Genomic DNA, 14,217 nt, shown 5'->3' on the forward strand with positions numbered 1-14,217 from the left:
TAATTTATTTAGATTAAAACTATCGATTGCGAAAGTATCGAGAGTTTGGCAACACTAGTCTACTGTCTTCTACTCTAATGTAGAACAAGCGTCAACAAATTATTTTTTAAAAGATTTCTTTTGACAGTCCGTAGCGTCATCACAGATTATATAACTAAAATAAAAAAAATATTTATTAAAACAAAAACCCCCGACTGCATAAAACTAAAAAGAAAATAAACAAGCCCAATAGTTTATTAGGATTAACAGTAACCTCTTTAAATTACTTATAGGTCCCGACTGCTAATACTATTAAACTATTGGGCTTGTTTTTTTTCTTTTAGTTTTATACAGTTGGGGTCCTTAAGTTTGCTACGCCACTGCATACATATAAAATACGCGCGAAAAACATAACCCTTCCTTAACAGTCGGGAATCATAGACGTTTTGTGAGACATAGCAGTCAAGAATTAAACTAATAAAATTAAAGACAATTATAATTTTCTTTACATATCGTCGGGGATAGTGCAGAACGGCGAATCTACCACAGGTTAGGAGCGCGTATCTGCATTCGATCTGATTTTACACTTTGTACCAGCCCCTCTTCTAAGGCGGATTGTATCATAAATAAGATTACTTTTAGTGCTTTAATCCTTGAAAAAAAGTGTGGTCACACGTTACTACTTCATATGGTAATGGATTCAGGCTAGCTTCTTTTGTAACTGAGGAGTATTGACTAGGTAAAAATATTTCCCAATGTTTTAACTTTCTTTTCATTATGCAGTGAACTGAATCCACTTCCATTTGAGTATGGTCTTTTTCATCTTTGGAATAGATGCATATATGTTCCTGATATTGTACAAAATTGTGCGTAGCCCCTCACCAGTATAGGACTATTATTTAATCATTCTATAACCTATCTCAATAGAGACAATATCCAGAGACTATAGAGTTCTACAGATGTCGCCACTCGACACTTGTTTGACATTTGTTCGACGCAGTGACGTGTGACGTATGACGCAGAGACATAGGTAAATAAAAGACCAACAGTATGAGGCTTTATTTCTACAAATTGTACATTATTGAGTATAATTTTAGTATGCTTTAAAAATACTTTTACATTTTAAAACAAAATAAATTCAAAGTAATTTTTACTATTATATCAAGTTTGATGAATTTGCATGTTTCCTATTTATTGTATGTGATAAATTATAAATTTTGTAAATAAAACAATTTCAAAATAGAGTAAATATTAAACTCGGACAAATGCTGAATACTCTTCTTCTGTATATTGCCCGCTGAAGCTGATTATTATTGTAACATTGATTTCCAGGGATGAAGCCTAAATAATAGGAAAATAAGAAATATTTAATATATTCTAAAACTTGTCATTTCCTTTCTTAAAATTTTTAATAATATTGCAAACATTCTACATTAAACGATATAAGAATATATACCTAGTTTCATAAAGCTATACATATTTAAGTCATACTGATAAGAAGTCAGGCATTCTTGATAATTACATTCTTGGCAAAATGCATGCTTCTAATGGACGACTAACTTCAATGTAAAATAAATTAAAAATTTTTTTTGATAGTATATGAATAACAGACAAACAAAAATACTTTTACCTTGTAGGAAACATTCCATTATTTGAAGCATTTAAATGGTTTTAAATACCTGGATAATGTCCCATCATGCTGAGAATGCTGTACTTCTAATAAATATGACCTCATCAGTGAATACCTTAAAAAAGTGGACAAAATTATTATGATTTTCATCATAAGTAAACATTGTTAACCTTTAACTATGGACGTGACTTTTTTATAACACACATATGGACGTCGGGTCTGTCAGACCAGTGTATTTATTGGTCATATTCCGGCTGTTTTTTAAAGGAAGAAGACAATTTTATGTTTTAGTTTACATGAATAGCCTCAAATCAAACAAAATAAATATAAATAAAATCGCTTTTTATTAAAGTTTACGCATCACAACGATTTAAGTAACTTAAAGTCACAATTTCAGTCTTTGGCCACATGGGATGACTCTTAAGAAAATAGTACTATATAAAAAAGACAGATAATAAAATAAATATTTTTTTAACAAAATATAAAGTCTAACAAATAAAAAAAATAAAGCAATTACATCTTATGTTATAAAATAAAAATTTTGACAATACCTCAAGATAAGGTATTATTGAACATCGATACACAATGGCTTTCAACATTGTTGGCTAACAGGACGATTGCAGTCAACATATGTATGTGTTGTGTTTCTATATATCTTTAAGGGGCAAAGTGTACATGTTTTTCAAGAACCCAAAATTATTTTTTTAGCTTCATGTCCAATAAATGATGGATCAGATCGCGAAACGCGAGTCAAAGTAATTCTCAATTCTTAGAGTAGTTTAGTATACGAAACGCGTCTTTTTATTTGATAAAGTGCTATTCTTTATAAAATGTCGTTGTTGTTTATAAAGTACCGATATTTTTATCCCTGACGTGCTTGGTCGATAATTTTTTTCCATTTTATCATAAAAACTAAAAAAAAATAATCTTTTCTAGGTAAATAATATTTATATTACTAAAATATATAACAAACAATACAAAATAATATATGATATATAACAATAAAAACATTTGAATACAAATAATACAATTAAAATATTAAAGTATATTTTGTAATATTATAAAAATATATGGCGTTTTGAAATCATTCATGTATGGGAAACATGGACGTCGGGTCTGACAGACCCAGGCCCCGTTTAGAAAGTTAAATACTCACGTGTTTTGAACCCAGAGACACAACCACTGCTATCTACATTTATTTTGTCATTAATACGAAAGGTACTGAGAGACTCAGTGGCGGAGGTCACCGAGAAGTGGCCGATTTGTAGAATTCGTAGGACTAGATGGGTCTGTCAGACCCGACGTCCATACTTAAAGGTTAATTTTATTTACCTTAAAATATATATTTTTGAAAACAATGATTACTAACTGTACTGTTGTAGAAAAATCTATATCTTTACAGTTAAAATAAATAAATACATGTTTATTACATAATACTAGTAGCACATACCGTTTATGTTGTCTTCAGTAAGTCATGTGTTAGTTACTATAGAATATTTTGACAATGCACTAACTGCATGAAACTGTGTACTTCACTTCAATTAATTTTGGTGTAATAGAATGAGAATGCATTTAACAAAATACGTCTTGTTTAACTTTCACTATCAAACTAAACTTAATGATTGATATATACTATTCATCAACTTATAAATTGTCGAATAAAAACAACACAGGTGGTGTTTGAAAGCTGTCAAGCATCAACTTAAAATATTAGTTTGCTGAAATATATACCTATAATCTCCAAAGCGCCATCTTGTATTTAAAAACTGAACTGTTTGCAATATAGCGGTTGCAAATTTATACTTCAAAGGATACTAAGAACTTCCATATTCTGCTAATAGATGGCAGGGAATCAGAAAATACAAAAAAAAATGATTATCTTATAATATAAAAAAAAAATACAAATATAATTATAAAAAAAATAAATAAAGAATATATATTTTTTTTAAATTATAATTGTACAACTAGTTTTGTAATTGAAAATTCATCAATTTTTTTTTTTGTAATAAATTATTTAGAAGAAGTTGTATAATATTTAGAAGTATTTTAAGTATTGTCCCATCATGAATAGAATTTTTTTTGTCTATCTCTGTTTGTTTTGTCTGTATCTTTGTATATCTCTTGTTTTTGTTTTTGTTTTTATTTTTGTTTCTGTTTCTGTTTCTGTTTCTGTTTCTGTTTCTGTTTCTGTTTCTGTTTCTGTTTCTGTTTCTGTTTCTGTTTCTGTTTCTGTTTCTGTTTCTGTGTTTGTTTCTGTTTGTTTGTGTTTTGGTTTGTGTTTTGGTTTATGTTTTGGTTTATGTTTTGGTTTTGGTTTTGGTTTAGGTTTAGGTTTAGGTTTAGGTTTAGGTTTAGGTTTAGGTTTAGGTTTAGGTTTAGGTTTAGGTTTAGGTTTAGGTTTAGGTTTAGGTTTAGGTTTAGGTTTAGGTTTAGGTTTAGGTTTAGGTTTAGGTTTAGGTTTAGGTTTAGGTTTAGGTTTAGGTTTAGGTTTAGGTTTAGGTTTAGGTTTAGGTTTAGGTTTAGGTTTAGGTTTAGGTTTAGGTTTAGGTTTAGGTTTAGGTTTAGGTTTAGGTTTAGGTTTAGGTTTAGGTTTAGGTTTAGGTTTAGGTTTAGGTTTAGGTTTAGGTTTAGGTTTAGGTTTAGGTTTAGGTTTAGGTTTAGGTTTAGGTTTAGGTTTAGGTTTAGGTTTAGGTTTAGGTTTAGGTTTAGGTTTAGGTTTAGGTTTAGGTTTAGGTTTAGGTTTAGGTTTAGGTTTAGGTTTAGGTTTAGGTTTAGGTTTAGGTTTAGGTTTAGGTTTAGGTTTAGGTTTAGGTTTAGGTTTAGGTTTAGGTTTAGGTTTAGGTTTAGGTTTAGGTTTAGGTTTAGGTTTAGGTTTAGGTTTAGGTTTAGGTTTAGGTTTAGGTTTAGGTTTAGGTTTAGGTTTAGGTTTAGGTTTAGGTTTAGGTTTAGGTTTAGGTTTAGGTTTAGGTTTAGGTTTAGGTTTAGGTTTAGGTTTAGGTTTAGGTTAGGTTAGGTTAGGTTAGGTTAGGTTAGGTTAGGTTAGGTTAGGTTAGGTTAGGTTAGGTTAGGTTAGGTTAGGTTAGGTTAGGTTAGGTTAGGTTAGGTTAGGTTAGGTTAGGTTAGGTTAGGTTAGGTTAGGTTAGGTTAGGTTAGGTTAGGTTAGGTTAGGTTAGGTTAGGTTAGGTTAGGTTAGGTTAGGTTAGGTTTTTTTTTTTTTTTTTTTTATTGTCTTCTGGCAACCTCCATCATGGGGAACGGAGACTTTTGATGCGAACGTTTTATTCTTTTTCTCATGTTTTTTTGTTTGAAATTTATGTTTTAAGGGGACACACTACTTTGTTGAGGTAATTTTACTGGGCTATGTTTACAGTTTGCCTTTCCTTGTACATTTTGTTTTCGATCTGATTTTAAAATGAGCTTAATTTAAACACTAATACTGCTTTCTTAACTTTTGTCAATTTGGAATACGTTAATAAATATACTTTTGCGAAATGAGGATTTTAATATTTTACATTATTGCTAAATGGTTTGTAAATTTACTTTTGACGGCATTTTGATTTAGCTTTTAGATGCGCTTGCACCTTAGTAAGAGCCTGTCTGGCGCATTTGTATTTTGTCGCTGCCACCCGTGTATACCATTTTCCAGAATGTGCTAGGGACACATTCTGGTCAGGAGTCATATTGTCCATTCTGGTGTGTACCGGGGGTTGAGGGCTACATCTTGCCAGACGGCTCTTGCGGCGTTTGAGAGGGCAACCTGTTGCGTTGCATACGGCCTGGATTTCTGCCCATGTTAATGTGCTGATGAAATTCAGGCACGTATGTTCCGCCGGGTGTGCGTTCACAGGCGCATGGTGCACTCGCTTCGTCTCGCCAACATATTCCACCGCCGCAACTTCAGCAGTAAGCCACGCTTGAGCGAGCCAAGGATTCCCACCGCTTCCGGACAAGACAGTCCTCGCTGAAGGCGTTGTGATCTGTACGGTCAATCTTAGCCCTAATGCAGTTCTTGCAAGTAGGGGTAACATTGACCGACAGCGTTTCACAGGCTGCCTTTAGATGTGGGCCCCCACAGTGGCTGCAGACGTCCGCCTCCTCAGTGCAGTACCTTTTCGTGTGGCCATATGCCAAACACCGGGAGCACTGCACTAGGGGCGACTGGTCCAAGACCCTGACCCTCTGCAGGTCCACTCTTAGAGCTCCTAGTTCTGTCGCTCTTCTCCATATAATGGGGGAAACCGACAGCACCAGGTGGCTCGTGTGGGGGTTCCTCGCCTTTTTGCGGAACCTGACTTGGATCCTGTCGTCCTCCGCGCCGAGACCGTCGAACACCTCCCGGTTTTGTTTCCTGAGAGCCTGGAGTACCTCCTCGTCTGAGTTGATGTTCAACAGGTCTCTCAGGACGATCATTGGATCTCGGTTCCTGACGTCCTCGACGCGGAGGCGACCGGCTTCCAGTCGCTCTCGGGCCTTGTCCCTGTCTTCCACGGTAGGGCAGCCGAGGACTATCCTCGCGTCCTTAGCTTTCCGGACCTTTTCCACCCTTATCCAACCCTCTTTTGCGTCCACCGCCTTGCGGACTCGCTCCAGGACCTCCTCCCCTGTCTCCAATACATCGTCCGAGGAGACGATGATGGAGTGCAGGGCAGGTTGCACCGGCTTCGGCTTGGACGCAAGTGCGGTGACGCTAGCGTACGAAGAGGGTGGATTTGCCAGCAAGGTGGTATTTTTAGCGAGCGCCATCTTCAGATCCCGCATTTGCTCGGAGTTTTCCAGCAACAGCCTCGAGTGCTGCTCGATTTTTCGGGCGAGCTCCCCCTCCGGCTCGTTGCACTCGGGCTGTTTTTTATTTTGCTCCTTTAACGTCCCTACGCCGTTCTGCTCTGCCTCCGCCTCCTTCACGAGCTGGTATAACCTCTCTATCGCGCCCGTGACCTCAGCTTTGATGTCCGACTTCAAGTTACGCGAGTTGCCAAGGTGGATTTTGGCTTTTGTAAGCAAAGCCTTGGCTTCGGCTGTCCTGCTCGCGTAACTTGGTCTCTTCTTAGGACTGGGGCTTTCCTCGGTCGCAACGCACTTGGGTTTCTTCTGTTTCCTTGGGCGGGATGGGACGGGCGGGGAGGTTGTTTGGATCGGCGAGTCGTCCAGGAACCCCACTTCTTCTGGGGTTCCTGAGAGATCCAGTGTCTGGGTACGTCCTTTCGATGGTGTTCGGAACATTTTAGTATACCAAAGAGACTCGTCAATACTATCAGGGTGGTGTATAGAGCCACCCAGAGTCAATAAATAAAAAGCGGGCGGGAGTAAGTAAAGAAGGAAGAAGATATGTACTGGGGTGAGGGGAACCAGAAGATTTTTCAATAAAAACTAATCTTCCCCTCTCGGGCTACCGTGTCAGAAGATAAAAAGAATATATATAATATAGAAGAATATATATAAAAGTTTAGGTTTTACTCCCGCAGATGTAAATATGTACAATAGTTTGTGTAAATATCTGTCTTATAATAATAATTAAAATGTTTAAAATTTGTATAATTTGTATAAAATACAGTCTTACTTTAATAGTAGTCAGTGGTGTAAAAGGCCACTGACTGTCAAAACTACGCTCTAATTTCTTCCTGTATTTTTACAGGTACCGCTGCACCGCAGTGGTCAATAAATATATAAAATAAAAAATATCCGAAGACAAAATTTCCCTCAAAATGGACCTCTCTCTACCTACCTTGTGAGTAAAGGGTGGGTGGGAGGGCCAAAAACTCAAAATCTATCCAACGGATCTGAATAATTTTGGTGTCGTTGGATCGGGCTCGTGAAGGCCTACGATCTGGTATATGTCAAGTCCGAGTGGGGTGGGATTTACGCGATTAATCGCCGAAAAACCCCAAAAATCGTCAAATTTCAGAGTTATTCGCGCTAAAATAGCACGAAAGTGACAAAAATCTTAAAAATAATTATATACAGACGCAGAGCCAACTCGACCCTACGAGACAAATCGAAAATAAACCAAAAATATAGGTAAAAAATTTTGAAGAAAAAATTTAGTATGAAAATTTTATATGAAAAATTTTCAAAGTTGAAAATTAAGAAAAATAAACAAATTTTGTCAAATTTAAGACTATTATAATAACTAGGAATTAGATTAAGACACGAATGCCAAATCTCACGGTGATAGCACAAAATTTGGATGGTTTAGGGAAACTTTTGTCCCGACGGTTAGGTTAGGTTAGGTTAGGTTAGGTTAGGTTAGGTTAGGTTAGGTTAGGTTAGGTTAGGTTAGGTTAGGTTAGGTTAGGTTAGGTTAGGTTAGGTTAGGTTAGGTTAGGTTAGGTTAGGTTAGGTTAGGTTAGGTTAGGTTAGGTTAGGTTAGGTTAGGTTAGGTTAGGTTAGGTTAGGTTAGGTTAGGTTAGGTTAGGTTAGGTTAGGTTAGGTTAGGTTAGGTTAGGTTAGGTTAGGTTAGGTTAGGTTAGGTTAGGTTAGGTTAGGTTAGGTTAGGTTAGGTTAGGTTAGGTTAGGTTAGGTTAGGTTAGGTTAGGTTAGGTTAGGTTAGGTTAGGTTAGGTTAGGTTAGGTTAGGTTAGGTTAGGTTAGGTTAGGTTAGGTTAGGTTAGGTTAGGTTAGGTTAGGTTAGGTTAGGTTAGGTTAGGTTAGGTTAGGTTAGGTTAGGTTAGGTTAGGTTAGGTTAGGTTAGGTTAGGTTAGGTTAGGTTAGGTTAGGTTAGGTTAGGTTAGGTTAGGTTAGGTTAGGTTAGGTTAGGTTAGGTTAGGTTAGGTTAGGTTAGGTTAGGTTAGGTTAGGTTAGGTTAGGTTAGGTTAGGTTAGGTTAGGTTAGGTTAGGTTAGGTTAGGTTAGGTTAGGTTAGGTTAGGTTAGGTTAGGTTAGGTTAGGTTAGGTTAGGTTAGGTTAGGTTAGGTTAGGTTAGGTTAGGTTAGGTTAGGTTAGGTTAGGTTAGGTTAGGTTAGGTTAGGTTAGGTTAGGTTAGGTTAGGTTAGGTTAGGTTAGGTTAGGTTAGGTTAGGTTAGGTTAGGTTAGGTTAGGTTAGGTTAGGTTAGGTTAGGTTAGGTTAGGTTAGGTTAGGTTAGGTTAGGTTAGGTTAGGTTAGGTTAGGTTAGGTTAGGTTAGGTTAGGTTAGGTTAGGTTAGGTTAGGTTAGGTTAGGTTAGGTTAGGTTAGGTTAGGTTAGGTTAGGTTAGGTTAGGTTAGGTTAGGTTAGGTTAGGTTAGGTTAGGTTAGGTTAGGTTAGGTTAGGTTAGGTTAGGTTAGGTTAGGTTAGGTTAGGTTAGGTTAGGTTAGGTTAGGTTAGGTTAGGTTAGGTTAGGTTAGGTTAGGTTAGGTTAGGTTAGGTTAGGTTAGGTTAGGTTAGGTTAGGTTAGGTTAGGTTAGGTTAGGTTAGGTTAGGTTAGGTTAGGTTAGGTTAGGTTAGGTTAGGTTAGGTTAGGTTAGGTTAGGTTAGGTTAGGTTAGGTTAGGTTAGGTTAGGTTAGGTTAGGTTAGGTTAGGTTAGGTTAGGTTAGGTTAGGTTAGGTTAGGTTAGGTTAGGTTAGGTTAGGTTAGGTTAGGTTAGGTTAGGTTAGGTTAGGTTAGGTTAGGTTAGGTTAGGTTAGGTTAGGTTAGGTTAGGTTAGGTTAGGTTAGGTTAGGTTAGGTTAGGTTAGGTTAGGTTAGGTTAGGTTAGGTTAGGTTAGGTTAGGTTAGGTTAGGTTAGGTTAGGTTAGGTTAGGTTAGGTTAGGTTAGGTTAGGTTAGGTTAGGTTAGGTTAGGTTAGGTTAGGTTAGGTTAGGTTAGGTTAGGTTAGGTTAGGTTAGGTTAGGTTAGGTTAGGTTAGGTTAGGTTAGGTTAGGTTAGGTTAGGTTAGGTTAGGTTAGGTTAGGTTAGGTTAGGTTAGGTTAGGTTAGGTTAGGTTAGGTTAGGTTAGGTTAGGTTAGGTTAGGTTAGGTTAGGTTAGGTTAGGTTAGGTTAGGTTAGGTTAGGTTAGGTTAGGTTAGGTTAGGTTAGGTTAGGTTAGGTTAGGTTAGGTTAGGTTAGGTTAGGTTAGGTTAGGTTAGGTTAGGTTAGGTTAGGTTAGGTTAGGTTAGGTTAGGTTAGGTTAGGTTAGGTTAGGTTAGGTTAGGTTAGGTTAGGTTAGGTTAGGTTAGGTTAGGTTAGGTTAGGTTAGGTTAGGTTAGGTTAGGTTAGGTTAGGTTAGGTTAGGTTAGGTTAGGTTAGGTTAGGTTAGGTTAGGTTAGGTTAGGTTAGGTTAGGTTAGGTTAGGTTAGGTTAGGTTAGGTTAGGTTAGGTTAGGTTAGGTTAGGTTAGGTTAGGTTAGGTTAGGTTAGGTTAGGTTAGGTTAGGTTAGGTTAGGTTAGGTTAGGTTAGGTTAGGTTAGGTTAGGTTAGGTTAGGTTAGGTTAGGTTAGGTTAGGTTAGGTTAGGTTAGGTTAGGTTAGGTTAGGTTAGGTTAGGTTAGGTTAGGTTAGGTTAGGTTAGGTTAGGTTAGGTTAGGTTAGGTTAGGTTAGGTTAGGTTAGGTTAGGTTAGGTTAGGTTAGGTTAGGTTAGGTTAGGTTAGGTTAGGTTAGGTTAGGTTAGGTTAGGTTAGGTTAGGTTAGGTTAGGTTAGGTTAGGTTAGGTTAGGTTAGGTTAGGTTAGGTTAGGTTAGGTTAGGTTAGGTTAGGTTAGGTTAGGTTAGGTTAGGTTAGGTTAGGTTAGGTTAGGTTAGGTTAGGTTAGGTTAGGTTAGGTTAGGTTAGGTTAGGTTAGGTTAGGTTAGGTTAGGTTAGGTTAGGTTAGGTTAGGTTAGGTTAGGTTAGGTTAGGTTAGGTTAGGTTAGGTTAGGTTAGGTTAGGTTAGGTTAGGTTAGGTTAGGTTAGGTTAGGTTAGGTTAGGTTAGGTTAGGTTAGGTTAGGTTAGGTTAGGTTAGGTTAGGTTAGGTTAGGTTAGGTTAGGTTAGGTTAGGTTAGGTTAGGTTAGGTTAGGTTAGGTTAGGTTAGGTTAGGTTAGGTTAGGTTAGGTTAGGTTAGGTTAGGTTAGGTTAGGTTAGGTTAGGTTAGGTTAGGTTAGGTTAGGTTAGGTTAGGTTAGGTTAGGTTAGGTTAGGTTAGGTTAGGTTAGGTTAGGTTAGGTTAGGTTAGGTTAGGTTAGGTTAGGTTAGGTTAGGTTAGGTTAGGTTAGGTTAGGTTAGGTTAGGTTAGGTTAGGTTAGGTTAGGTTAGGTTAGGTTAGGTTAGGTTAGGTTAGGTTAGGTTAGGTTAGGTTAGGTTAGGTTAGGTTAGGTTAGGTTAGGTTAGGTTAGGTTAGGTTAGGTTAGGTTAGGTTAGGTTAGGTTAGGTTAGGTTAGGTTAGGTTAGGTTAGGTTAGGTTAGGTTAGGTTAGGTTAGGTTAGGTTAGGTTAGGTTAGGTTAGGTTAGGTTAGGTTAGGTTAGGTTAGGTTAGGTTAGGTTAGGTTAGGTTAGGTTAGGTTAGGTTAGGTTAGGTTAGGTTAGGTTAGGTTAGGTTAGGTTAGGTTAGGTTAGGTTAGGTTAGGTTAGGTTAGGTTAGGTTAGGTTAGGTTAGGTTAGGTTAGGTTAGGTTAGGTTAGGTTAGGTTAGGTTAGGTTAGGTTAGGTTAGGTTAGGTTAGGTTAGGTTAGGTTAGGTTAGGTTAGGTTAGGTTAGGTTAGGTTAGGTTAGGTTAGGTTAGGTTAGGTTAGGTTAGGTTAGGTTAGGTTAGGTTAGGTTAGGTTAGGTTAGGTTAGGTTAGGTTAGGTTAGGTTAGGTTAGGTTAGGTTAGGTTAGGTTAGGTTAGGTTAGGTTAGGTTAGGTTAGGTTAGGTTAGGTTAGGTTAGGTTAGGTTAGGTTAGGTTAGGTTAGGTTAGGTTAGGTTAGGTTAGGTTAGGTTAGGTTAGGTTAGGTTAGGTTAGGTTAGGTTAGGTTAGGTTAGGTTAGGTTAGGTTAGGTTAGGTTAGGTTAGGTTAGGTTAGGTTAGGTTAGGTTAGGTTAGGTTAGGTTAGGTTAGGTTAGGTTAGGTTAGGTTAGGTTAGGTTAGGTTAGGTTAGGTTAGGTTAGGTTAGGTTAGGTTAGGTTAGGTTAGGTTAGGTTAGGTTAGGTTAGGTTAGGTTAGGTTAGGTTAGGTTAGGTTAGGTTAGGTTAGGTTAGGTTAGGTTAGGTTAGGTTAGGTTAGGTTAGGTTAGGTTAGGTTAGGTTAGGTTAGGTTAGGTTAGGTTAGGTTAGGTTAGGTTAGGTTAGGTTAGGTTAGGTTAGGTTAGGTTAGGTTAGGTTAGGTTAGGTTAGGTTAGGTTAGGTTAGGTTAGGTTAGGTTAGGTTAGGTTAGGTTAGGTTAGGTTAGGTTAGGTTAGGTTAGGTTAGGTTAGGTTAGGTTAGGTTAGGTTAGGTTAGGTTAGGTTAGGTTAGGTTAGGTTAGGTTAGGTTAGGTTAGGTTAGGTTAGGTTAGGTTAGGTTAGGTTAGGTTAGGTTAGGTTAGGTTAGGTTAGGTTAGGTTAGGTTAGGTTAGGTTAGGTTAGGTTAGGTTAGGTTAGGTTAGGTTAGGTTAGGTTAGGTTAGGTTAGGTTAGGTTAGGTTAGGTTAGGTTAGGTTAGGTTAGGTTAGGTTAGGTTAGGTTAGGTTAGGTTAGGTTAGGTTAGGTTAGGTTAGGTTAGGTTAGGTTAGGTTAGGTTAGGTTAGGTTAGGTTAGGTTAGGTTAGGTTAGGTTAGGTTAGGTTAGGTTAGGTTAGGTTTTTTTTTTTTTTTTGGGTGTTGAAGCCCTAGACTTTAATTTATTTTACTGATATCCAGTCTACTCTCACGACCGCAGTCCTCGCTAATGGATACGGGCGGCCGGGGTCGATCGAGTAGACCTGATGGACTTAAGAAAATTTTAATAACATTTAGTAATTTGTATATAACTTTATCTTAGGACTTCAAAATGATATTAGACACAATTTTTTAATATAACTTTTAAAGATTTAGACACTTTTTTACAAAGTAAATTTTGTTGTTCACGTATTTTTGTTTAACAGGAATAAAAATCACTTTAATATTACATATAAAATTAAGACGCTTTTTTATTAAACAATATTCTATAAACACATATCTTTTTATATATCTTATTACACATAACTATTTTCTAACTTAAACTTATTTAGATATTACTAGTAGTATATATGTATATTTTTCTTTTTTTTACTTCTTTTTTCTTTTTATTAATGTATATTTTTGTATTATATTTTTATATATTTTTTATATATTTTTTAAATATTTTTTATATATTTTTTATATATTTTTATATATTTTTATATATTTTTTATATTCTTTTTTTTTATTTTTTATATATTCTTTTTTATATATATTTTTTAAATTTACATTTCTTTTGATACACTGACTTTTTAATCTGAACTGTACAATGATATGTAGAACTATGAGCTATGACCTTAAGACTATACTTATTTATAGAGACATAAATTTAAAACTACACATATTTATAGAACAAATTTTTTAAAACTAAACATATCTATAAAACCATAGATTTAAATCTAAACATTTATAATAACCATAAATTTAAAACTAAACATATTTGTAAAACCATAAATTTTAAAACAAAACATATTAATAAACTATAAATTTAATTCTATACATATTTATAAACATTTTTAATAACGTTATATTTTGAGACACAATTATAGCTAGTATTAAATCCAATTTTATGTACATTTATTAACTAAAATTATAACAATATTATAATTATTTATGCGAATATATATACAATTGAAGGCGCATTTGCTTTTAATAAGAACCATAATCAATTTTGTTTTTAACTTGGCTTTGCATGTAAATAACTGTTGGACAAGAATATGACATAGCGGAGTGTTCGGTATTTAAATTACTGTTGGTTTTACTATTAAATTTTTGACAATTGAAGCATGTAGGGGTGGTTTTATTTACTAAATTGGGGCAGACAGAATGTTGATGGCTCACATCAGCGCAGTGTGAACAAGGCCTGCAGTCGGACACACAGTTTTTACTGATGTGCCCAAACTGCAGACACTTGTAACACTGCATGAAAGGTGAGAAGTCACCAACATAGACCTGCTGGTGGTCTATATTAAGTCGGCCCAGTCGGATAGCTTCACGCCACACTACTGGACTAACGATAAAAACGGCATTATATAAGTTAACATTTCGATTATTATTACGTTTAAACCGGAATTTAAAATCGTTTTCTTCATTTAAAAGTATTTTAATTGATGGATTTTGTTGTATAACTATTGTAGCTAAATCATCGAGGGGAACATCAGTAGATATTCCCTTTAGAATAAGCATAGGTCGAAGCTTCTTGGCGGGTTCCGCGGTAACTATTTCAGACTGTTTCAAATGCTCAAGTGTTTCATTGCAATGCAATTCGTTAAGAAATTCCACCCTTAATTTATTATTTTTAATGGTTTGAACTCTAGTAGGTGCGTAAGATTTATTGCGGAATGTTATACTATTTTTGAATTTTTTAATTGTGTCCTGTTTGTTGTTAGTTTGTTCTATAGGTGTTATGACTAGAGCGGGCTTATAACTCTGCTTTGGGGGCTTAATTAAGGGTGGCTGGGATTTATCAACTATTATTTCAGAGTTTGTGGGGGGTGTGTAAACTGCACTTAACGATTGCAGCTCTGATTTATATTT

At 36.1% G+C, this 14,217-nt stretch overlaps 1 long non-coding RNA gene across 1 annotated transcript; it reads right to left on the reverse strand.

Moving 5' to 3' along the window:
* Positions 1 to 461: 461 nt before the first annotated feature.
* Positions 462 to 3,456, reverse strand: LOC146541836 (uncharacterized). The gene is made up of 3 exons (XR_014878556.1): positions 3,060 to 3,456; positions 1,659 to 1,724; positions 462 to 1,320 (listed from the first exon to the last, which is right to left on the reverse strand). It is a non-coding gene; the product is annotated as an uncharacterized LOC146541836 (long non-coding RNA).
* Positions 3,457 to 14,217: the final 10,761 nt, after the last annotated feature.

Source organism: Heliconius melpomene, chromosome 1 (assembly GCF_056956725.1).
Source record: "Heliconius melpomene rosina isolate 202511_hmr_F chromosome 1, ASM5695672v1, whole genome shotgun sequence".
Classification (NCBI taxonomy): Eukaryota; Metazoa; Arthropoda; class Insecta; order Lepidoptera; family Nymphalidae; genus Heliconius; species Heliconius melpomene.